At 39.3% G+C, this 23,582-nt stretch overlaps 1 pseudogene; it reads right to left on the bottom strand.

Moving 5' to 3' along the window:
• Positions 1–19,510, bottom strand: part of LOC123583607 — a 39,365-nt pseudogene extending 19,855 nt beyond the window's left edge.
• Positions 19,511–23,582: the final 4,072 nt, after the last annotated feature.

The raw sequence follows: 23,582 nt of genomic DNA, 5'->3' as shown, positions 1-23,582 counted from the left end.
TAATTGCCTGGTTGACCCACTCATTCGTTAGTAGGGTGTTCTGTAACCTCCATGCTTTTGGAGGTTTTCCAGACTTTTTTCTGTGGTTGATTTCAAGCTTCATAGCATTGTGGTCTGAAAGTATGCATGGTATAATTTCATTTCTTGTAAACTTATGAAGGGCTGTTTTGTGACCCAGTATATGATCTATCTTGGAGAATGTTCCATGTGCACTCGAGAAGAAAGTATATTCTGTTGCTTTGGGATGCAGAGTTCTAAATATATCTGTCAAGTCCATCTGATCCAATGTCTCTTTCAGGGCCCTTCTTTCTTTATTGATCATGTCTCTAGATGATCTATCCATTTCTGTAAGTGGGGTGTTAAAGTCCCCTGCAATTACCACATTCTTATCAATAATGTTGCTTATGTTTATGAGTAATTGTTTTATATATTTGGGGGCTCCAGTATTCGGCGTATAGACATTTATAATTGTTAGCTCTTCCTGATGGATAGACCCTGTAACTATTTATAATGTCCTTCTTCATCTCTTGTTACAGCCTTTAATTTAAAGTCTAGTTTGTCTGATATAAGTATGGCTACTCCAGCTTTCTTTTGGCTTCCAGTAGCATGATAAATAGTTCTCCATCCCCTCACTCTCAATCTAAAGGTGTCCTCAGGTCTAAAATGAGTCTCTTGTAGACAGCAAATAGATGGGTCTTGTTTTTTTATACATTCTGATACCCTATGTCTTTTGGTTGGCGCATTTAATCCATTTACATTCAGTGTTATTATAGAAAGATACGGGTTTAGAGTCATTGTGATGTCTGTATGATTTATGCTTGTAGTGATGTCTCTGGTACTTTGTCTCACAGGGTTCCCCTTAGGATCTCTTGTAGGGCTGGTTTAGTGGTGACAAATTCCTTCAGTTTTTGTTTGTTTGGGAAGACCTTTATCTCTCCTTCTATTCTAAATGACAGACTTGCTGGATAAAGGATTCTCGGCTGCATATTTTTTCTGTCTAGCACACTGAAAATCTCATGCCAATTCTTTCTGGCCTGCCAAGTTTCAAAAGAGAGATCAGTCACGAGTCTTATAGGTCTCCCTTTATATGTGAGGGCACGTTTACCCCCTGCTGCTTTCAGAATTTTCTCTTTATCCTTGTATTTTGCCAGTTTCACTATGATATGTCGTGCAGAAGATCGATTCAAGTTACGTCTGAAGGGAGTTCTCTGTGCCTCTTGCATTTCAATGCCTTTTTCCTTCCCCAGTTCAGGGAAGTTCTCAGCTATTACTTCTTCAAGTACCCCTTCAGCACCTTTCCCTCTCTCTTCCTCCTCTGGGACACCAATTATGCGTATATTATTTCTTTTTAGTGTATCACTTAGTTCTCTAATTTTCCCCTCATACTCCTGGATTTTTTTATCTCTCTTTTTCTCAGCTTCCTCTTTTTCCATAACTTTATCTTCTAGTTCACCTATTCTCTCCTTGCCTCTTCAAGCCGAGCTGTGGTGGTTTCCATTTTGTTTTGCATTTCATTTAAAGCGTTTTTCAGCTCCTCGTGACTGTTCCTTAGTCCCTTGATCTCTGTAGCAAGAGATTCTCTGCTGTCCTCTATACTGTTTTCAAGCCCGGCGATTAATTTTATGACTATTATTCTAAATTCACTTTGTGTTATATTATTTAAATCCTTTTTGATCAGCTCATTAGCTGTTGTTATTTCCTGGAGATTCTTCTGAGGGGAATTCTTCCGCTTGGTCATTTTGGATAGTCCCTGGCGTGGTGAGGACCTGCAGGGCACTTCCCCTGTGCTGTGGTGTATAATTGGATTTGGTGGGCGGAGTCGCAGTCAGACCTGATGTCTGCCCCCAGCCCACCACTGGGGCCACAGTCCGACTGGTGTGTGCCTTCTCTTCCCCTCTCCTAGGGGCAGGATTCACTGTGGGGTGGCGTGGCCCTTCTGGGCTACTTGCACACTGCCAGGCTTGTGATGCTGGGGATCTGGCGTATTAGCTGGGGTGGGTAGGCAAGGTGCACAGGGGCAGGAGGGGCAGGCTTAGCTCACTTCTCCTTAGGTGATCCACTTCAGGAGGAGCCCTGTGGCAGCGGGAGGGAGTCAGATCCGCTGCGGTAGGTTTGGCTCCGCAGAAGCACAGAGTTGGGTGTTTGCGCGGTGTGAGCAAGTTCCCTGGCAGTAACTGGTTCTCTTTGGGATTTTGGCTGGGGGATGGGCGGGGGAGATGGCGCTGGCGAGCGCCTTTGTTCCCCACCAAACTGAGCTCTGTCGTCCGGGGGCTCAGCAGTTCTCCCTCCCTTTGTCCTCCAGCCTTCCCGCTTTCCGAGCAGAGCTGTTAACTTATGACCTCCCAGACGCTAAGTCGCGCTTGCTGTCGGTACACAGTCCGTCAGGCCCCTCCGCTTTTGCCATCCAGACTCGGGGGCTCTGCTTGGCCGGCGAGCCGCCCCTCTGCCCCGGCTCCCTCCCGCCAGTCCGTGGAGCGCGCACCGCCTTGCCGCCCTTCCTACCCTCTTCCGTGGGCCTCTCGTCTGCGCTTGGCTCCGGCGACTCCGTTCTGCTAATCCTCTGGCGATTTTCTGGGTTATTTAGGCAGGTGTAGGTGGAATCTAAGTGATCAGCAGGACGCGCGGTGAGCCCAGCGTCCTCCTACGCCGCCATCTTCCCCTTGATTCCTCTTCTGTGAAGTTTTTAATACATTCAGATACTTTTCATGATGTCTGATGTGATCAGTAATAACAGTTGCAATGAAATATTTAACTATGTTCATAATTCTCATAATCTAAAAACAACAGGAATTTATTTTATGTACAGGCAGCTATGAATTTATCAAGTAGTAACAGTCAATCAGAAGGGAACTGATCACCTTTTCTTTGATCAATTAGTATGTCCAGCTGAGAACCTGGGTAGGACTTCACAAGATGGGTAGCATCATAAGCCTTCCATTTACTTTGATCTGTTCCCAAATATCCACTAAAGGCTTTTTTACCCCAAGGGCAAAAAGATAACTGGGTTGCAAACTGGAGCAAATGTTGGCAGAGATTTGTACTTTCTAGGATTCTTCAAAGCACAAAGTTCCCCATGGAGTGTCCAAAAATAGACATCCTTTGGATGTCCACTGGAAAATGGCATTTATGATTTGGAGAAGCTCCTCAGTTACATAAAAGTACATTCTGCAGTTAGTTTTCCAAGGATCTTCAGTGGCACCCACAAAAAAACCCAGCACTGGTGTCAAAGTCCCAGCTCTCATTTTCTCCTTTAATATTGCAACCACAAGGGCTGGTATCTTGAACAATGACAACAACCATGTTCTGAGGTATCTTGATGATAACCAGACTTTGACATAAAAAATTGTTTGGTGCAAATTAAACCAGACAGCCAATATAGTGCAGGGCATTTTCCACTTTCTGCCTTTGGGTGGTAGATAACAAAGTTCATTTTGCATTCAGCTCAACACTGTCATATTCAAAAAATGTCTGCAATTCTTTTGATGCTATTCTCCTGACCAATTGCTACTTGCTTTTTTGTCTGCACCAAGGGATAGATGATCCTTGGTGATTGATGGCAGTGGGGGGAGAAGAAGCAGCTGGAACCAGTTAGATCTTTTTGAATGGGCAAAATGTGAAAATATTTGAGTCCCATGTAAATGCTCAACAAAGGGTTCCCTTATCAGAGGATGATTCTAACAATATAGTGGATATGATGACCCATTCTATGGATAGCAGTCAATGTTTTCCCCTGCCACCCATCATCAGTCAATGGGCTTATGGATGCAGTGGCCATGTTGGCAGGGATGGAAGATATCATGGGCCCAACAACATAGATTTATGCTCAAAAAGGCCAATATGCTTATGGCTACTGCTAAGTGACCATTTACCAGCCATAGAGGCCAACACGGATTCTCTTATATGGCATCATTTCCCAGGGTGTTCAGCCAGCAAGCTGGTGGCAACTTGATTCCATTAGACTCCATCACAGCAGAGGTAGTGTTTCATTCTTTTCTTTTTTTTAATTTTTTAATGTTTTTTTTAATTTATTTTGAGAGAAATATTGTGTGTGAGTGGGGGAGGGGTAGAGATGAGGGAGAGAGAGAATCCCAAGCAGGTTTGTGCTGTCAGCACAGAACCTGATGCAGGGTTGCATCTCATGAACTAAGATTATGACCTGATCCAAGATCAAGAGTCAGATGCTTAACCACCTCAGCCACCCAGGTGCCCCAAGGTAGTGTTTCATTCTTATTGAAATATACACATACTCTAGGTATTTTCATTCCCTGTATGTGATGCTTTTGCCAAAATTACCTTCTGAAAACTTAATGAATGCCTTGCTCACCATTATGCTATTCCAACAACATTGCTTCTGATCAAGGAACTCATCATGTCACAGGAAATGAAGTGTATCAATGATTCCATGTTCATGAAAATCATAATCATACCATGTTTTCCACCATCCTGAATCAGTTGCCATGACAGAACAGTGGAATGGCCTCTTTAAGACTTAGTTACAGTGCCAGGTAGATGACAGTACTTTGTGAGACTAAGGCAATGTTATAAATAAAGGGCATATATACTCTGAATCAACATTCAGTATGTTGCTGTTTTTCCCACAGCCAAGTTTCATGGGTCCAAGAAGCAAGGTGTAGCAGTGGGAGTGGCACCAGTCACTCTTACCTCTAGCAATCCACAGTGCAGAAGCTTTTTATCTTGATGAGGTGCCAATAGTTCATTTTTGCTTTTAATTCCCTTGCCTTTGGAAACCTGCCGAGCAAGAAATTGCTGTGTGCTCTTTAACTTCTTGGTGAGGTCAAAGATGTTGTTGCCTGTTTTCTCCTCTATAGTTTTTGTGGTTTCCTATCTCACATTTAGGTCTTTCATCCATTTTGAGTTAATTTTGATGTATAGTGTAAGAAAGTGCTCCAGTTTCATTCTTCTGCATGTAGCTGTCCAGTTCTCCCAGCACCATTTGCTAAAGAGACTGTCTGTTTTCCATTGGATACTCTTTCCTTCTTTGTCAAAGATTAGTTGACCATACACTTGTGGGTCTAGTTCTGGGTTCCCCATTTTATTCTATTGATCTATGTGTCTGTTTTTGTGCCAATACCATACTATCTTAAGGATTACAGCTATGTAGTAGAGGATAAGTCTGGGATTGTGATCCCTCCTGCTTTGGTTTTCTTTTTCAACATCACTTTGGCTACTCAGGGTCTTTTGTGATTCCATACAAATTTTAGAATAGTTTCATATGGCTCTGTGAAAAATGCTGGTGTTAGTTTGATAGGTATTGCATTGAATATGTAGATTGCTTTGGGTAGTATGGGCATTTTAACAATATTTGCTCTTCCTATCTAAGAGCATGGAATGTTTTTCCATTTCTTTGTGACTTATTCCAGTTCTTTCAAAAGCCTTCTATATTTTTCAGTGTATACATTTTTCACCTCTTTGGTTAGATTTATTCCTAGGTATTTTATTGTTTTTGGTGCAATTGTAAATGGGATCGGTTCCTTGATTTCTCATTCTGTCGCTTCATTATTGGTTTATAGGAATGCAACCGATTTCTGTTCATTGATTTTATACCCTGCAACTTTGCTGAATTCATGAATCAGTTCTAGCAGTTGTTTGGTGTAATCTTTTGGGTTTTCCCTATAGAGTTCCATGTCATCTGCAGAGTGAAATTTGACCTCTTCCTGACCGATTTGGATGCCTCATAGTTCTTTGTGTTGCCTGATTACTGAGACTTCCAATACTATGTTGAATAACAGTGGCAAGAGTGGACATCCCTGTCTTGTTCCTGACCTTAGGGGGAAAGCTCTCAGTTTTTCCCCATTGAGGATGATATTATCAGTGGGTCTTTCATATATAGCTTTCATGGTCTTGAAGCATGATCCCTCTATCCTTACTTTCTTGAGGGTTTTTATCAAGAACGGTTGCTGTATTTTGTCAAATGTTTTCTCTGCATCTATGGAGAGGATTCTGTGCTTCTCGTCCTTTCTTTTATTGATGTGATGTACCACATTGATTGTTTTGTGGATGTTGAACCAGCCCTGCATCCCAGGTATAAATCCCATTTGGTCGTGGTGAATATATATATATATTTTTGATGTATTGTTGGAACCAGTCGGCTGATATCTTGCTGAGGATTTTTGCATCCATGTTCATCAGGGAAATTGGACTATAGTTCTTCTTTTTAGTGGGATCTTTGTCTGGTTTTGGAATCAAGGTAATGCTGGCCTCATAGGATGAGTTTGGAAGTTTTCCTTCCATTTCTATTTTTTTTGAACAGCTTCAAGAGAATAGGTGTTAACTCTTCCTTAAATGTTTGGAAGAATTCCCCTGGAAAGCCATATGACCCTAGACTCTTGTTTTTTTGAGAGACTTTTGATTACTAATTTGATTTCTTTACCAGTTATGGGTCTGTTCAAATTTTCTATTTCTTCCTTTTTCAGTGCTGGCAGTATATATGTTTCTAGGAATTTGTCCATTTCTTCCAGATTGACCATTTTATTGGAGTATAACTGCTCATAATATTCTCTTATTATTGTTTGTATTTCTGCTGTGTTGGTTGTGATCTCTCTTCTTTCATTCTTGATTTTATTTATTTGGATACTTTCCTTTTTATTTTTGATCAAACTGGCTAGCGGCTTATCGATTTTGTTAACTCTTTCAAAGAACCAGCTCCCGGTTTCTTTGATCTGTTCTACTGTTATTTTTGTTTGGTTGGGTTTGGTTTGGTTTGGTTTGGTTTTTTGGTTTCGATAGCATTGATTTCTGCTCTAATCTTTATTATCTCCTGTCTTCTGCTGGTTTTGGGTTTTATTTGCTGTTCTTTTCCAGCTCTTTAAACTGTAAGGTTAGGTTGTATCTGAGACCTTTATTCTTTCTTTAGGAAGGCCTGGATTGCCATATACTTCCCTTTTGTGACCCCCTTTGTTGTGTGCCAGAGGTTTTGGGCTGTCGTGTTATCATTTTCATTGGCTTACATGTACTTTTTAATTTCCTCTTTAACTTCTTGGTGAGCCCATTAATTCTTTAGCAGGATGCTCTTTAGTCTCCAATATTTGTTATCTTTATAAATTTTTTTCTTGTGGTTGATTTGGAGTTTCATAGCATTCTGGTCTGAAACTATGCTGAGTATGATCTTAATCTTTTTGTATTGTTGTGGGCTGATTTGTGTCCCAGTATGTGATCTATTCTGGAGAACATTCCATGTGCTTGGGAGAAGAATGTATATTCCGCTGCTTTAGGATGATATGTCTGAATATATCTGTTATGTCCATCCAGCCCAGTGTGTCATTCAAAGCCATTGTTACCTTGTTGATTTCCTGTTAGATGATCAGTACATTGTTGTAAGTGGGGTATTCAAGTTCCCTACCATTGTGGTATTATTACCAATGAGTTTCTTTATGTTTGTGATTGATTTATATATTTGGGTTCTGTCATGTTTGGGGCATAAATGTTTATAATTGCTAGTTCTTCTTGGTGGATAGACCCTTTAACAATGATATAATGCCCTTATTCATCTCTTGTTGCAGCCTTTATTTTAAAGTCTAGATTGTCTGATATAAGTATGGCTACTTTGGCTTTCTTTTGTCGACCATTAGTATGATGGATGGTTTTCCATTTCCATATTTTCAATCTGAAGGTGTCCTTAGGTCTAAAATGGATCTCTTGTAAACAGCATATAGATGGATGTTGTTTTCTTCTCCATTTTGTTACCCTATGTATTTTGATTGGAGCATTAATCCATTGATGTTTAGAGTAAGTATTGAAAGATATGAATTTATTGCTATTGTGTTGCCTGTAGAGTGGAGTTTCTGGTAATGTTCTCTGGTCCTTTGTAGTCTTTGCTGCTTTTGGTCTTTTTTTTTTTTTTTTTTTTTTTTTTGTCTTTTCTCCCCTCAGAGAGTCCCCCTTAAAATCTCTTGCAGGACTGGTTTAGTGGTCACAAAGTCGTTTAATTTTTGTTTGGGAATTTTTTTTTGGGGGGGATTTAACTTTATCTTTTATTTTTTTTTAAAATTTACATCCAAATTACTTAGCATATAGTGCAACAATTGTTTCAGTAGATTCCTTAATATCCCTTACCCATTTAGCCCATCTCCCCTACCACAACCACTCCAGCAACCCTCAGTTTGTTCTCCATATTTATGAGTCTTTTTGTTTTGTCCCCCTCTCTGTTTTTATATTATTTTTGTTTCCCTTCCCTTATGTTCATCTGTTTTGTCTCTTAAAGTCCTCATATGAGTGAAGTCATATGATTTTTGTCTTTCTCTGACTGACTAATTTCACTTAGCATAATACCCTCCAGTTCCATCCACGTAGTTGCAAATGGCAAGATTTCATTCTTTTTGATTGCTGAGTAATACTCCATTGTATATGTATACCACATTTTCTTTATCCATTCATCCATTGATGGACATTTGGGCTCTTTCCATACTTTGGATATTGTTGATAGTACTGCTAAAAACATAGGGGTGCATGTGTCCCTTTGAAACACACACCTTCATTCCTTGGATAAATGCCTAGTAGTGCAATTGCTGGGTCGTAGGGTAGTTCTATTTTTAGTTTTTTGAAGAACCTCCATACTGTTTTCCAGAGTGGCTGCACCAGCTTGCATTGCCACCAACAATGCAAAAGAGTTCCCTTTCCCTGCATCCTCACCAACATCTGTTGTTGCCTGAGGTGTTAATGTTAGCCATGCTGACAGGTGTAAGTTGGTATCTCATTGTGGTTTTGATTTGTATTTCCCTGATGATGAGTGATGTGGAGCATTTTTTCATGTGTTGGTTGGCTCTCTGGATGTCTTCTTTGGACAAGTGTCTATTCATGTCTTTTGCCCATTTCTTCACTGGATTATTTGTTTTTTTGGGTGTTGAGTTTAATAAGTTCTTTATAGATTTTGGATACTAACCCTTTATCTGATATGTCATTTGCAAATATCTTCTCCCATTCTGTCGGTCGCCTTTTAGTTTTGCTGATGGATTCCTTTGCTGTGCAGAAGCTTTTTATTTTGATGAGGTCCCAATAGTTCATTTTTGCTTTTGTTTCCCTTGCCTCTGGAGGCGTGTTGAGTAAGACGTTGCTGCGGGAAAGATCAGAGAGGTTTTTGCCTGCTTTCTCCTCGAGGATTTTGATGGCTTCCTGTCTTACATTGAGGTCTTTCATCCATTTTGAGTTTATTTTTGTGTATGGTGTAAGAAAGTGGTCCAGGTTAATTCTTCCGCATGTCGCTGTCGAGTTTTCCCAGTACCATTTGCTAAAGAGACTGTCTTTATTTCACTGAATATTCTTTGTTGCTTTGTCAAAGATTAGTTGGCCATACATTTGTGGGTCCATTTCTGGGTTCTCTGTTATATCCCATTGATCTGAGTGTCTGTTCTTGTGCCAGTACCATACTGTCCTGATGATTACAGCGTTGTAGTATAGCTTGAAGTCTGGGATTGTGATGCCTCCTACTTAGGTTTTTTGTTTTTTGTTTTTTGTTTTTTTTCAAGATCGCTTTGGCTATTCAGGATCTTTTCTGGTTCCATACAAATTTCAGGATTATTTTTTCTAGCTCTGTGAAGAATGCTGGTGTTACTTTGATAGGGATCCCATTGAATATGTAGATTGCTTTGGGTAGTATTGACATTTTAATGATATTTGTTCTACCTATCCAGGAGCATGGAATCTTTTTCCATTTCTTTGTGTCTTCTTCAATTTCTTTCATCAGCCTTCTATAGTTTTCAGTGTATAGATTTTTCACCTCTTTGGTTAGATTTATTCCTAGGTATTTTATGGTTTTTGGTGCAACTGTAAATGGGATTGATTCCTCGATTTCTCTTTCTGTCGCTTCATTGTTGGTGTATAGGAATGCAACCGATTTCTATGCATTGATTTTATATCCTGATGAATTCATGAATCAGTTCTAGCAGTTTTTTCATGGAATATTTTGGGTTTTCCATATAGAGTATCATGTCATCTGCAAAGAATGAAAGTTTGACCTCCTCCTGGCCAATTTGGATGCCTTTTATTTCTTTGTGTTGTCTGATTGCAGAGGCTAAGACTTCCAATACTATGTTGAATAACAGTGGCGAGAGTGGACATCCCTGTCTTGTTCCTGACCTTAGGGGGAAAGCTCTCAGTTTTTCCCCATTGAGGATGATATTAGCGGTGGGTCGCTCATATATGGCTTTTATCATCTTGAGTTATGCTCCTTCTATCCCTACTTTTTTGAAGGTTTTTATCAAGAAAGCATGCTGTATTTTGTCAAATACTTTCTCTATATCTATTGAGAGGATCATATGATTCTTGTCCTTTCTTTTACTGATGTGATGAATCACGTTAATTGTTTTGTGGATATTGAACCAGTCCCGCATCCCAGGTATAAATCCCACTTCATCGTGGTGAATAATATTTTTAATGTATTGTTGGATCCAGTTAGCTAATATTGTGTTGAGGATTTTTGCATCCATGTTCATCAGGGAAATTGGTCTATAGTTCTCCTTTTTAGTGGGGTCTCTGTCTGGTTTTGGAATCAGGGTAATGCTTGCTTCATAGACAGAGTTTGGAAGTTTTCCTTCCATTTCTATTTTTTGAAACAGTTTCAAGAGAATAGGTGTTAACCCTTCTAACCTTAAATGTTTGGTAGAATTCCTCTGGAAAGCCATCTGGCCCTGGACTCTTGTTTTTTGGCAGATTTTTTATTACTAATTTGACTTCCTAACTGTTTATGGGTATGTTCAAATTTTCTATTTCTTCCTGTTTCAGTTTACTAGTGTGTATGTTTCTAGGAATTTGTCCATTTCTTTAAGATTGCCCATTTTATTGGCATATAATTGCTCAGGATATTATCTTATGATTGTTTTTATTTCTGTTGCATTGGTTGTGATCTCTCCTCTTTCATTATTGATTTTACTTATTTGGGTCCTTTCCTTTTTCTTCTTGATCAAACTGGCTAGTGGTTTATCAATTTTGTTAATTCTTTAAAAGAACCAGCTTCTGGTTTCATTGATCTGTTCTACTGTGTTTTTTGGTTTTGATAGCATTAATTTCTGCCCTAATCTTTATTATTTCCTGTCTTCTGCTGGTTTGGGGTTTTATTTGCTGTTCTTTCTCCAGCTACTTAAGGTGTAAGATTAGGTTGTGTATCTGAGATCTTTCTTCCTTCTTTAGGAAAGCCTGGATTGCTATATATTTTCTTCTTATGACCATGTTTGCTGTGTCCCAGAGGTTTTGGGTTGTGGTGTCATCATTTTTCATTAACTTCCATATACTTTTTAATTTCTTGTTTAACTGCTTGGTTAGCCCATTCTTTCTTTAGTAGGATGTTCTTCATTCTGCAAGTATTTGTTACCTTTCCAAATTTTTTCTTGTGGTGGTTGATTTCGAGTTTCATAGCATTGTGGTCTGAAAATATGCACGGTATGATCTCAATCTTTTTGTACTTACTTAGGGCTGATTTGTGTCCCAGTATATGGTCTATTCTGGAGAACGTTCCATGTGCACTGGAGAAGAATGTATATTCTACTGCTTTAGGATGAAATGTTCTGAATATATCTGTTAAGTCCATCTGGTCCAATGCGTCATTCAAAGCCATTGTTTCCTTGTTGATTTTTTGATTAGATGATCTGTCCATTGCTGTGAGTGGGGTGTTGAAGTCTTCTGCTATTATGGTATTACTATTGAGTTTCTTTAAGTTTTTGATTAATGGATTTATATATTTGGGTGCTCTCACATTTGGCGCAAAAATGTTTACAATTGTTAGGTCTTCTTGGTCTATAGACCCCTTGATTATGATATAACGCCCTTCTGCCTCTCTTGATACAGTCTTTATTTTAAAGTCTAGATTGTCTGATATAAGTATGGCTACTCTGGCCTTCTTTTGTTGATGATTAGCATTACAGATGGTTCTCCATCCCCTTATTTTCAATCTGTAGGTGTCTTTAGGTCTAAAGTGGGTCTCTTGTAAACAGCATATAGATGGATCGTGTTTTCTTATCCATTCTCTTACCTATGTCTTAATTGGAGCTTTGAGTCCATTTACATTTAGAGTACTGAAAGATATGAATTTATTGCCATTATGTTTCTTGTAGAGTTGGAGTTTCTGGTGGTGCTCTCTGGTCCTTTCTAATCTTTTGTTGCTGTATATTTTCATCTTTTCTCCCCTCAGAGAGTCCCACTTAAAATTTCTGGTTTTAAATTGCTGGTTTTAACTAGCAGGGCTGGTTTAGTGGTCACAAACTCCGTTAATTTTTCTTTGTCTGGGAAACTTTTTCTCTCTCCTTCTATTTTGAATGACAGCCTTCCTGGATAAAGAATTCTTGGCTGCATATTTTTCTGATTCAGCACGCTAAATATTATCTACCACTCCTTTCTGGCCTGCCAAGTTTCTGTGGATAGGTCTGCTGCAAACCTGATATGTCTTCCCTTGTAGGTTAGGGACTTATTTTCCCTCGTTGCTTTCATGATTCTCTCCTTGTCTGAGTATTTTGTGAATTTGACTATGATATTTCTTGTTGATAGTCGGTTTTTGTTGAATCTAATGGGAGTCCTCTGTGCTTCCTGGATTTTGATGTCTGTGTCTTTCCCCAGGTTAGGAAAGTTTTCCACTATGATTTGCTCACATAACTCTTCTACCCCTATTTCTCTTTCTTCCTCCTCTGGGACCACTATGATTCTCATGTTCCTTTTTAATGAGTCCCTGATTTCTCTAATTCTTAAATCGTGCTCTTTTGTCTTAATCTCCTTCTTTTTTTCTGTTTCATTATTCTCTATAAGTTTGTCTTCTATATCGCTGATTCTCTATCTTCTATATCGCTATTCTGCTTCATCAATCCTTGCCGCCGCTGCATCCATCCGTGATTGTGGCTCAGTTATAGCATTTTTAATTTCATTCTATTTTTACTTCTTTTATCTCTGCAGAAAGGGATTTTAATCTATTTTCGACTCCAGGTAGTATTCTTATTATCATGATTCTAAATTCTGGTTCAGACATCTTGCTTGTGTCTGTGTTGTTTAAATCCCTGGCTGTAGTCTTTGTGCTCTTTCTTTTGGGGTGACTTCCTTCGTTTTGTCATTTTGAAGGGAGAAAAGGAATTAATGAGGTAGAGACGTTGAAATGCAAAAAAAATTAAAATTAAAAAATATTAAAATTGAAACTTAAAAACACACACACACAAAAATCCAATAGATGATGCTAGATCCTAGGTGTGTTTTTCTCTGGGTGTTGAAAGTGGTTTGACAGATTATAGAAAAAAAAAGGGGGGGAGGGGAAAAAAAAAGAAAATCATCTGAGAATTTGAAAAAATAAATACACTAAAGTAGACTAAAATGAGGAGATGTGGGTAAAATAGAATTTGAAAAAATATACACAAAAATAGAGAATATAGTAGAAAAAAATGAAAGAAAAATATTTTAATAAAAATTAAATGAAATATCATTTTTTTCTTTTTCTGCATTTAAGAAAAAGGAAAAGAAACAAAAAGAAAAACGATACGAAAAGAAAAGAAAAGAAAAGAAAAGAAAAGAAAAGGAAATCGTTTTTAAATTTGAAAAAGTGAATACACTGTAGTAGTAGACTAAAATAAAATGATGGGAGTAAGATAGAATTTGAAAAACTTTACATAAAAGCAAAACATATGGTAATAAAAATTAAATAAAATATTTTTAAAGAAATTTAAAGTAAAAATGAAGTTTTTCTCTTTCTGCATTCAAGAAAAAAAATGAGAAAGAAAAAAGAAAAAGAAAGAAAAAAGGAAATTGTTTGAAAATTTGAAAAGTTGAGTACACTGAAGTAGACTAAAATAAAATGTTGGAAGTAGAATTTGAAAAACTTTACACAAAAATAAAAAATATAGTAATAGAAATTAAAAACATATATTTAATAAAAACTGAAAATAAAAATGAGGTTTTTCTCTCTCTGTATTCAAGAAAAAGAAAAGAATTTTAGAAGAGAAAAAGAAAAAAAAGAAAAAAAATTGAATAGATGAACCTGCTAACAGAAGTAGGACTGAAATTGCTTCGTTTTCCCATAGAGGTCAGTCCATGTAGCTCTTTATAGTTCATAAATTAAGCTGGCAGTGAGGCTTGTGTTCTTGAAGAGCAAAGTTGGCCCAGTTGGGCAGGGCTGAGTGTAACTGCTCTGCTCTCTACAAGATGGCCCTGCTAGCCTACTGGGCTGGATTGTTGCAGTGCTCGTCTGAGGGCATGCACATGCATGGGAGTGGTGAAAATGGCGCTACCCATCCACCCAATCTGTTCTCCTGGATCAGCAATCGCACACCGGTCCTCTGTCTTCAGCTCTCGTCCATTCCCCACTTTTTCACTGTGACCAGGCCCCAGACAGTACCTCTCTCCCAAGTTTTGTGTCAGATACGGCTGCTTTCCCTGGCCCTTACTTTGGAAGGACTGCGGTTTTAACCGGTTCTGCCCCTCTGTGGGAGGGTCTCACCAAGCAATGGCTGAATGAGCAATGGCCGAATGTCTGCTGCACCCAGGAAGGCCCACTGGACCCTGCTGTTGCCGGTGCTCCGAGACTGTGGCCAGGTGGCAGCCCACCCCCAAAAAAGTTCCTGAGACAGTGTAGCATCAGCGTTTCAGGGATTATGGAAAATCGCAACACACATCTGGCACCAGGCTTCATCCTCAATGACCTTGCCCCAGCACCAGCAAATGTGGCTGCCTTCCAGGGTCTGCTGGGACCCGGTGGCTTCAACAGTCTCTACCAAATGTCCTTCCAGCAGTGGAACCAATTTTCCCTGTGTGGCCCGAGAACCTCTTGGACTCCACTCTGTTCCTTTCCCACCAAAGCACCGTCAGGTATCCAGCTGCGGAGTTGCAGCCTTTGTTCTCCCCTTGTTTACAGTCTTAATGGAATTTAAACCATCTCCTTTCTCCTTTCTCCCTTTTTAGTTTAGTCCCTGTGGCTGTTTCCAATTTTCCATTTTCTCTCCAGCTGTTTTTGGCAAGGGGTGCTTTTCCCATATGCTCCCCCCGCCCCAGTCTCCATCCTCTCTCCACTCACAAAAGGGATCCCTACCTTCTGCAGCTTCTTGCTCCCCAAGTTCAGCTCTCCATGCCTCGTATCTGCTGAATTCTGTGGTTCAGGTTGTGCAGACTGTTGTGTTAATCTTCCAATCAGTTTTCTAGGTGTGTAGGATGGTTTAGTGTTGGTCTGGCTGTATTTCCTGGATGCGAGACACACAAAAAACTTCCATGCTGTTCTGCCATCTTGGCTCCTCCCCTGATCTTGTTCCTTTTTAATGAACAACATGATTATTTGTTGTTCATTAACAAATAATGTTAATCTAGACAATTAAGAATTAGAGAAATTCTTAAATTGTGCTCTTTTTCCTTAGTCTCCTCTTTTTTTTTTTTTTTTTTTTTTGCTTCTTTATTCTCCATAAGTTTGTCCTCTATATCACTGATTCACTGTTCTGCCTCATCCATCCTTTCTGCTGTGGCACCTATTCGAGATTGCAGCTAGGTTATAGCATTTTTAATTTCATCTTGACTAGCTTTTACTTCTTTTATCTCTGCAGAAAGGGATTCTAATCTATTTTCAACACCAGCTAGTATTCTTATTATTGTGATCCTAATTTCTGGTTCAGACCTCTTGTTGTATCTGTGTTAATTAAGTCCCTGGCTATCGTTTCTTCCTCCTCTTTCTTTTGGGGTGAATTCCTTAATTTCATTATTTTGAAGGAAGAAAAGGAATTAATGAGGTAAAAAAATTAAAATTAAAAAATTAAAAACACACACACACAAATCAAATAAATGATTTTAGATCCTAGGTGTGTTTTGGTCTGGTTGTTGAAAGGAGCTTGATAGATAGAGAAAAAAAGCGGGGGGGAAGTGTGAAATTTGAAAAAATGGAAACTGGATACAGTGGAATAGAATTAAAGGAAATGATGGGAGTAAATACATTTTGAAAAATTTACAAAAAAATAAAAAATATTGCAAAAATTAATGAGAAATATTTTTAATGAAAATTGAAAATAAAAATATTTTTTTTCTCTTTCTGTATTCAAGAAAAAGAAAAAAAACGAAAAAGAAAAAAAAATAAATTGAATAGATGGACAAGCAAACAGGCTGAAATACAATTGAAATTAGATCGTTTTCCCCTAGAAGTCAAAGAATGAAGCACTTTGTAGTCCATAATCTAAGTAGGTGGAGAGTCATGAAGTGTTCCTCAAGACAAAGGCTGGCTCAGTTGGGAGGGGCTTAGTATAATGGCTCCATTGTCCACTAGATGGCGCTGCTTAGTTTATTGCAGTGGATTTTTATGGCGCTTTTAGGTGTGTATGTGCATGTGCGGGAGGGGTGAAAATGGCATCCCCAGCTACCCAGCCTCTAGTATCAGAACTCTTTTCTCTCCTATCAGCAATCACGCATCCATCTTTCTCTCTGTCTTCCATTTACTCCCTGCTTTTACAGTCCATGACCAAACCATCAGGTTACCAGACTGCACCTCCTCTTGAGTTTTATCCCAGATGTGGCTGTGTTTCCAAACCCCTCACTTCTTAGGGATGGCCGCTTTGATCTGCTCAGATCTTCTGGGGCATGTTCTCACTGAGCAGTGGCCAGGTGCTGACTGCAACCAGGAATGTTCGCAGGACCGTGCTGTTACCAATGCCCTGTGGCTGGGTACCAGCCTTCTCAGAAAAAGTTCATGCAATCATGTAACAGCAGCGTTTCAGGGATTATAGAAAATCACAACACACATCTGGCACCAGGCTTCACCCTTAAGGACTTTGTTCCAGCACCAGCAAATATAGTTATTCTCTGGGGTCTGCTGGGACCTTTGCCTGTGGGGTGGCTGCACAGCCTTTACCAAATGTCTTCCCAGCAGTGAAACCACCTCTCCCTGTGTGGCTTGAGGACTGCCTGGACCTCACTCTGCTCCTGGGGATTTGTCCTTCCTACCAGAGCACGACCAGGTATTAAGCTGTGAAGTTTCAGACTTTGCATACCCCCTGTTTATAGAGTCTTAACGGAATTTAAACCCTCTCCTTTGTCCCTTTTTAGTTCAGTACCTACAGCTATTTCCACTTTTCCACTTTCTTTTGTGTTGCTTTTTTTTTTTTTGGGTGGGGGGGAGTTTTTTTTCCTGTAGCCTCCTCATCTCTGTCCTCTCTCCACAAGCAAAAACACCTCCTTGCCCTCCATGGCTTCTCTCTCCCTCAGTTCACCTCTCTGTGCCACATATCTGCTGAGTTCTGTGGTTCAGGTTGTGCAGATTGTTGTGTTAATCCTCAAATCAGTTTTCTAGGTATGCAGGATGGTTCAGTGTTGATCTGGTTGTATTTCATGGACTCAAGATGCAAAAACAAGAAAACAAGAAAACAAAAAAATACAAAAAAAAACCTTCCATGCTGTTCCGCCATCTTGGCTCCTCCCATACTATGTTTTTAAAATAAAATAAGCTAGAGAAAAGAAAGTTATTAAAAATTATAAAATACATTTATAGTATTATTTAAAAATCCATGTATAAGCGGACTCATGTAGTTCAAACGTGTGTTGTTCAAAGGTCAACTATGCATTATTTGGCTTGCCATAAGGTAAAATGATGTTTAGTATTGCCAGGGAATCAGCAGAGGACTTAGAGTTTTGCAAGCATTTGACAGAGAAAACATTTGTTTTGTTTTCTAAGTTTTCTAAGGCAAGTACTTAGCTGTTTTGGAACAATAGATCCTATAGAATCCTCAGGGTCGTTCAACTAGAGGCGTTTTGGCAACTTGGTCTTGAGGTCAACAGTCACCATAGAAGAAATTCCTGATGTCCATCAAGGTTGGGGTGCATTGTTTCCCTTTTCCTCCTCTTGGGTTGTGTCATTTCCTTCTGGGGTGAGGTCATCTCCAATGGTGAATTCATGTGCTGGAACAATGATGTCAGAGTAGCTGGTATGCTTGAGGATGGGACAGCTCAGGAAAAAGTAGCATTCCCAGATGTAGACCCATGAAGAATAGGAGTGGTTGGCAGGTATTAAATTCTGATAGAGGCATGGCTTTGGATGGAACAAGAAGTATGGGCTCTACTGCTAGTTCAGCCAATCTCAGTGAGCTCTGTCAGATCATCAGGGGTGCATCTTGCAAAAAACTAATGTCTCTGATGGAGCTTTGTGGATACTCATCCATAATGCATATAGATTCTGGGCTCTTTGGTAAGCTAATTATAGGTAAATTTGTAAACGGCAGCTTTACAACAGAGATTTTCCCATTAGATTTACAGAAAGAACATTAGAGCATAAACCTGCCAGCTATATGGGTCTCATTTGGTTACATTGGAAGGGCCATTCTGCTTGGGATATCATTTCAGGCATGGTATGAAGAGGGAGTGAGTTACTTAGGCATTATTTTCATTGGCACCATTTAATATAGAGAGACACAAGTTCTGGATCAGAATCCACGCCTAATGTCATGATAGTTCAAACTCCTCTAACAGGGTCTGCCAGCACGTGGTGCTCAGCCATCCTGCAATGCACTAATGCACCTGGGTAATTTTCTTCTAGCATATCTCCTGAGACAGTGCTAGACCTACGGGGTTTTTCTAGTAACCCTATTACCCAGACTGCACACAATAAGAACAATAGTTACAATAAAGAACAGCATTTGCATTTGATTAGTGTGTGGGGATGGCTTCCTTCAGGGCAAGCAATATCAGTACTGCCCAAAGGCTGAATATAGTTGAATATAGTTTAGAGAAAATGGTCATTTACTTCTTTATCTAAGATGAATTAGGGGCCAGGCCTATGTCTCCTGCTAGCAGACACTAGACACTAAAGCTCTTTACAAATGTTGTGCATTTTGGGGTCTGTGGAAATTCTGCCTAGTTGCCTCATTTCTGTGGTGACTAGCAGTTTAGAGAAGTATTAAATACTCTGAATTACCAGTCTGTCCCTTTTCTTTCTTCCTGCTTTACAAATTATTTTAAAATGTTTTGAATCTCAAGATGTCAAAAGTTTCAAGTTTCAGTTTTCAATTCTAGATTTAAACTTAAGAATTATTATTGACAAGATCTGTGGTGGGCATACTTGGTCAGATTTAGGTGCGCACTTCTTTCTTTGGGATGTCCTAATCAATTTCACTAGGGTTATGGTCAGCTGCCAGTAATACAGTGGTATCAGGATCATTGGGGCTGGACCCGAGACCCCCAAAGCATAAAACCAGTGCTTTGCAATGTTGGTATACCACAGCACTGAGCTGTATACAGTCTTCTTCTACAATTATTTTATATTTAATGAGAAACTTGCAAAATTCTTCCAGAACTTTAGGTAGTTTCAACACTAGGTACACAGGCTTTTTATATGGGCCATTAGATCTTATGTCACCATACACCAGGTTTAAAACTGACAATACCCCATAGGTTCCAGGGATGACTTGCAGACAGCAGAAAAGTATACAGCAATACAGCAGCAAAGTATACAAAAGGATTAAAGACCTAGGCTGCACTTGCCTTTGTGAGGAGCCATGACGTCCTGCGCCAGGGTGTTCCAATCATACTGGCTAAGACTCAGGGTCCTGGTGCCACCTGAAAACACCATGGTTAGAGGAGAGTCTGTCTCTCCTGCTTCCAAGGGCACTCCCTAGAACACTCATCTGGTAGCATACCCTTGAGTTTGAGGTTGCTACTCTCATGTACTGAACCTTAACTAACACTGCAGAACTTGTAAAAATCTTAGCCAGTTCACCTGACAGTCAGCAGCTGTATCTGTGCTTAGAGTTAGGAAATATACCTGAAACCTAGCACCCAGTGGGGGAATTACCTTATTTGGGGCAATTAACAAGCAGAAGACATATCTATAGTACCTAAAACTAGGACTTATGAGCAATGCTCCATGCCTGGCTCAGGAGGACTCTGGTTGTTTCAGAACTTGCATCTAAGGATGGGAAGATACAACAGCACTCTGCATAGGTAGTAAGTTGCAGTGTGAAGTGACACAAAGGCCAGCAAACAGTGGACCTCCCCCAAATAGGACTTCCCACGTGGAAGAGTCAGTCAGCGATTTGTGTCTGAAGGCCCACTCTACCATCCTATGTGGTGATACCAATTGCTATGATTTTATCAAATGAACATTTGTTAAGTGGAGCACAGGGTGCTACATGGAGGGTGATTCTGTTATCTGTTAAATAACGGATTACAAGAGAAATTAAAATAGAAACTTTATTGCTCAGAGGACTTGGAGGAGGTACAGAACATACCTGGAGGAACGACCTTGGAAGGTCAAGGTAGGCTGAGGCCTAGAACCTGGGGAACATACCTTCACTAGAGTCTGTGGGTAAAGTTCATTGGAGTTCCCAGACAAGGGCCAAATTGGTAAATCCAAATCAAAAGAGTGGGGTTTTGGCAACCTTGATGGGGTCTTATCTATGGGTCATACAAGGGGAAAGCTCTGGAAGGCAGGGTACACTAGTGATCATATGGGCTTTTGGAGTACCTAGGTAGCTCAGTTGTTGAGTATCTGACTCTTGATTTCAGTTTATGTCATGATCCCATTTTTCATGGGATCAAGTCCCGTACCAGGCTCTGTGCTGACAGTGTGGAGCCTGCTTGACTCTCCCTTTTTGCCCCTTCCTGCTTGTGCTCTCTTTCTCTCTCTCTCTCTCTCAAAATAAATAAATTTCCAAAACAAAATCTTAAAAGAAGAGCTTTTGATAAAGTCATACCAGGAACTTACATTTACTTGTGATTCTAAGAGCTGTTATCTAAAGCATGCATTAGGGTGATAGTGTCATTTCAAGTCCCTACACCCCTCTTGGCCAAATAAAATGAAATCTGAGGCAGTCAGTACCTTATAGTAGATCCACTTTATCTGTGTTATTACTTTCCATGGTTTCAGTTACCTCCAGTCACCTGCTGTCTGGAAGCAGATGATCCTCCTTCTGATATATGGTCAGAATGTTCATAATAGCCTAATGCTACATCACAATGCCTAGGTCATTTTCTTCACTTCATTTCATCACATGGGCATTTTATCATCTCATATCATCATCAGAAGTAGTGTGAATAGACTACAGTAAGATATTTTGAGACCATATTTATGTAACTTTTATTTAGTCTATTGTCATAATTTATCTATTTTATTATTAATTATTGTTGTTAACCTCTTACTGTGCCTAATTTATAAACTAAACTTTATCATAGGTAGTTAAGTGTAGGAAACATACCATCTATAGGGTTCTGTACTATCTGAGGTTTCATCTGCTGGGGTTGTTGGAACATATCCCCCCACAGGTGGGGGGGACTACTGTACCATGGACTATCTTAACTAAACTTTCCACAAGATAAAGCAACAGTAACAACTAATATAAAAATAAAATACTCATTCTGTACAATATAAAATTTGCCTAAATGTAGTGATAAATTCAATTTCAAAAGTGCATTAATATTTTAACAGTTATATTTCAAAGAATGTCTTGCTTTCTTATATACATTTCCTGTGTCTTTTCTCAGTCTCTCAACCATTTTGAGGGAAGAGATGAAAAACTGGTAGACAGCTATAGTCAGAATTTCTTAATTCAGACATTTTACACTTGCAGTACAACTCAAGGAAAAGGGGGACAAAAGGAAAAGCAGTTAACTTTGCTGAAATTGATGATCCAGGTTCAAATAGACTGACAGATAAGATGTTTGTTTCAAGAGATGATGTTACATAAGACCATAGAGAAACAAGGTGAGCAGAGCAACACTACACTACATGATTCTGAATTTGTTGCTTTGCCTTTGCTATAAGATCCAGTAGATATATTATGTAACAACATTTATAAGGAATCAGAATCTTGACGATTTCCTTATGGTCTTATTCTACTCTTTAGCTCATTGCTTGGAAAAACATACTGGAAACACACAAACTATATTATAGGCCTTGTAGACTGTAGACAAAAAAGACATGGAATTGTATTAGGTTAGAAGCATTGCAGAAATACTTGGCACAGATGTACTGTATCTTTGTCCTGGGTTTGTAAATGCCTCAGAAGCATCACATGTATTGTGGGAAGTAAGTGCACACTTTCAATTTCATTAGATCTCCACTTGTTCATATATGCTTATCCTTAAAACCCTTAAATTTGACTTTTGGTATACTTAATAAAAATACATTTTCTTTCTTTGTGATTAAAAACGATTACAGTTTCTTTTTAAAAAATTTTTTCAATGTTTATTTTTGCAAGAGAGAGAGACAGAGCACGAGCAGGTGAGGGGCAGAGAGAGAGGGAGACACAGAATCCAAAGCAGGCTCCAGGTTCTGAGCCATCAGCACAGAGCCTGATGCAGGGCTCAAACCCATGAACCATGAGATCATGACCTAAGCTGAAGTTGGACACTTAACCAACTGAGCCACCCAGGAGCCCCTACAGTTTCTTTTTTTAAAAAACAAAGTCTTGGGGCGCCTGGGTGGCGCAGTCGGTTAAGCGTCCGACTTCGGCCAGGTCACGATCTCGCGGTCCGTGGGTTCGAGCCCCGCGTCGGGCTCTGGGCTGATGGCTCAGAGCCTGGAGCCTGTTTCCGATTCTGTGTCTCCCTCTCTCTCTGCCCCTCCCCCGTTCATGCTCTGTCTCTCTCTGTCCCAAAAATAAATAAACGTTGAAAAAAAAAATTAAAAAAAAAAAAATAAAATAAAAAACAAAGTCTTGAACATAAAAATATATAAAAACAACCAACTTCACCAGCTGTCCATCAGTAATCCTTGCTGGTGGGCTCACCATTTACAAGGAAGACATAAGTCAATGCAACCTGTCACAGAGATTGTCCTACCAGCAAGGACTTGTAAAGCGAAGGATCATTACTAGGTTTCTTTTATCAGATTGTTAATCAACTGAAGAGCTTCATCTACCAACTAGTAATTACGCATTAAATCAATGAACACAGTTACTGGCTTTAGTGAAGTGTGACCAACTGCCACTATAGCTTGTGGTGATGTCTATATCAGATGCTGACTTTGAGCCTTAAGATGCAGGTGTAGTTAAGAACAGAATAAAACCCTGCTCCTCTTGGCTACTCACTGTGAACAGTGTGCATATGACATTTGACTTGAGTGTTAAGGATTTATCTTGCTGATGTTAAAAACAACTCTAACAACATTTTTACCTCATCCACCAGGTGATGAGTCTCTGAATCCAGGTCTTCAGGAGCAGGCTCCACCTCCTTCACCAGATGAGATGTTATAAGTACCTCCCACAAAAGCTTTTGTCAAATTTTTATTTTGGGATGAATGATCAAGTACAGGGTTCAAGACTGTCTTCTTCCAGAAGCATTCTTGCACTGCTTTGTAACACTTACTTTCTTGTACACTGTCCCAATTTTAATCTTCTGTGTCTTTTTTCCTTCTCCAAACTGTCTTAAATTTTCTTCATTCTTTTCAATGTGTGCATTTAATTATTCTTGCATTTTCTTTTTTTTAATTTATTTATTTAAATTCAAGTTAGCTAATATACAGTGTAGTATAGTTTTCATAAGTAGAACCCAGTGATTCATCATTTACCTATAACACCTGGTGTTCATCACATTAAGTGCTCTGCTTAATGCCTATCACCCATTTAGCTCATTCCCCACCCACCACCCCTCCAACAACCCTCAGTTTGTTTTCTGTATTTAAAAGTCTCTTATTGTTTGTCTGC

The sequence above is a fragment of the Leopardus geoffroyi genome, chromosome B3 (assembly GCF_018350155.1).
Source record: "Leopardus geoffroyi isolate Oge1 chromosome B3, O.geoffroyi_Oge1_pat1.0, whole genome shotgun sequence".
In the NCBI taxonomy this organism is placed as follows: domain Eukaryota; kingdom Metazoa; phylum Chordata; class Mammalia; order Carnivora; family Felidae; genus Leopardus; species Leopardus geoffroyi.
This window is presented reverse-complemented; position numbering and strand designations above follow the sequence as displayed.